Source organism: Saimiri boliviensis, chromosome 7 (assembly GCF_048565385.1).
Source record: "Saimiri boliviensis isolate mSaiBol1 chromosome 7, mSaiBol1.pri, whole genome shotgun sequence".
Lineage (NCBI taxonomy): Eukaryota > Metazoa > Chordata > Mammalia > Primates > Cebidae > Saimiri > Saimiri boliviensis.
In genome coordinates, this window is record NC_133455.1 from 63,376,664 (window position 1) to 63,379,268 (window position 2,605).

General features: G+C 48.5%; 1 pseudogene; it reads right to left on the minus strand.

Moving 5' to 3' along the window:
* Positions 1-375: 375 nt before the first annotated feature.
* Positions 376-1,134, minus strand: LOC101031780 (tubulin beta chain-like; annotated as a pseudogene).
* Between the last annotated feature and the right edge of the window lie 1,471 nt (positions 1,135-2,605).

A 2,605-nucleotide genomic window follows, 5' to 3' on the forward strand; every position in this document is an offset into this window, starting at 1 on the left:
GACGTGGACAGGGAAAACAGGAAGTGCACACACAGCGGGACAGGCCAGAGGACAGACTGGGAGTGAATAAAGAGTTCACACCACTTCCCTGCTTTCCCTGGTGGCTGGAGACTCTAGGCCACCTCCTCCTTGAACTCACCCTCCTCCTTGGCCATGGCGTCCTGGTACTGTTGGTATTTGAACAGCAGGTAATTCATGTTGCTCTTGACCTTGGTGAACTCCAACTCATCCAGGCCTTTGCCCGTGTGCCAGTGCAGGAAGGTCTTGCGTGGAAACATGGCTGTGAACTGCTCCAAGATGCACTAGAGCAGCTCCTGGATGGCCCTGCTATTGCCAATGAAGGTGGTGGACATTTTTAGCCCTCAGGGCAGTATGTCACACAGCCGTTTTCTCATTGTTGGGGATCCACTCAGCAAAATAGCAGCTGTTCTTGTTTTGGGCATTAAGCATTTGCTTGTCCACCTCCTTCATGGACATGCAGCCCTTGCACACCAGCAGCCACCATCAGGTGGGGGTCACAGGTTGCCATCATGTTCTTGGCATCCAACATCTGCTGGGTGAGCTCGGGCACTGTCAGGGCCCGGGACTGCTGGCCTCCCTGGCTGGTCAGTGGGGTAAAGCTGGGTATGAAGAAGTGCCGGTGGGAGAATGGGATCATATTCACAGCCAGCTTCTGCAGGTCAGAATTGAGCTTGCCTGGGAAGCACAGACAGGTAGTGACCCCACTCATGGTAGCAGACACCAGGTGGTTCAGGTCACCATAGGTGGGTGTAGCAGCTTTAGGGTTCTGAGGCAGATGTCACAGAGAGCTTCATTATCAATGCAATAGGTCTCGTCTGTGTTTCCTACCAGCTGGTGGATGGACAGGGTGGCATTGTAGGGCTCCACCACCATGTCTGACACTTTGGGTGAGGGCACCACACTGAACATGTTCATGATCCTGTCTGGGTACTCCTCCCGGATCTTGTTGATGAGGAGGGTACCGACCCCAGACCCAGTCCCCCCACCAAGGAGGGCCTGGCCACTTTCCTCCTTTGTGTTTTTTAATATACTCCTGGCTTCAATATGCTGTGTCTTAATTTTATGTTCAGATACCTTTGTATTAGCTACTATATACCTAACAAATGTTTTATTTATTTAAAATGTTTAGATTTAATAGAGGGCCAGGCGAGGTGGCTCATGCCTGTAATCTCAACACTTTGGGAGGCCAAGGTGGGTGGATCATGAGGTCAGGAGTTTGAGACCAGCCTGACCAACATGGTAAAACCACATCTCTACTAAAAATATAAAAATTGGCTGGGTGTGGTGGCACGCACCTGTAATCCCAGCTACTCAGAAGGCTGAGACAGGAGAATCACTTCAACTGGGGAGGTAGAGGTTGCAGTGAGCCAAGATAGCACCTTCAGAGGTGTTGGGGTCAAATATAAACTCTCTGGCTCCTCCTACGCTCTGTTGGGCCTCGAAAGTGGTTTAGGAAAGACTGTTCCAAGAGCGGGTATGTCAAGCATTGATGGAAGGGAGGATAAAGGAAAAGTTGAACAAATTAAATCCTAGGTTAATTTAGAGTTAATCTGAGTTCTGTGAAATCAGTTCAGGTTTCAGTAAGCAGTAACCCTCTTGACAAAAAAAGAAAGAAAGAAAAAAGGAATGAAATCATTCTGAATTCTGATGTTTGATGATAAAGCACAACTATTTGCTTTTACCCCTTCCACAAAGAAATGAAACAATTTGGGAAGACATCCCAAGAGATTCAGGAAGAACAAGGCAAGGTAAGTGCTGTGGTTTGAATGCCTCCAAAACTCATGTTGAAATTTGTCATTGTGATGGCATTAAGAGGTGAGACCTTGTCAGGCATGGTGACTTATATGTGTAATTCCAGCACTCTGGAACGCTGAGGTGGGTGGATCACCTGAGGTCAGGAAGTCAAGAACAGCCTGGCCACATGGTGAAACCCCATTGCTACTAAAAACACAAAAATTAGCCAGGCGTGGTCTCGAGCACCTATAATCCCAGCTACTTGAGTGGCTGAGGCAGCAGAATCACTTGAATCCTGGAGGTGGAGTTTGCAGTTAGCCGAGATCGTGCCATTGCACTCCAGCCTGGGCAACAAGAGGAAAACTCCATCTAAAAGAAGAGAATAAGAGGTAGGGCCTTTAAGAGTTGATTAGATCATGAGGCCTCTGCCCTCATGAATGGATGAATGTTGGTATCTGGAGAGGAGGTTGGGTTATCCAGGGAGTAGGCTTCTGATAAAAGGGCAACTTCAGTTTCCGTCCACTCTCTGTGTCCTGTGCACGCTTGCCCCTCTGCTGTGGTATGGTACTGCAAGAAGGCCCTCACAAGTTGTGGCCCCTTGATCTTAGACTCCTCAGCCTCCAGAACGGTGCACCAAATAAACTTCTATTCTTTTTTCTCTTTTCCTTTTTTTTTTGGATGAAGTCTCGCTCTGTCACCCAGAGTGGAGTGCAGTGGTGCGATCTTGGCTCGTTGCAACCTCTGCCTCCCAGCTTCAAGCGGTTCTCCTGCCTCAGACTCCTGAGTAGCTGGGGTTACAGGTGTACACCAGCACACCCAGCTAATTGTTGTATTTTTTTATTGCATTTTA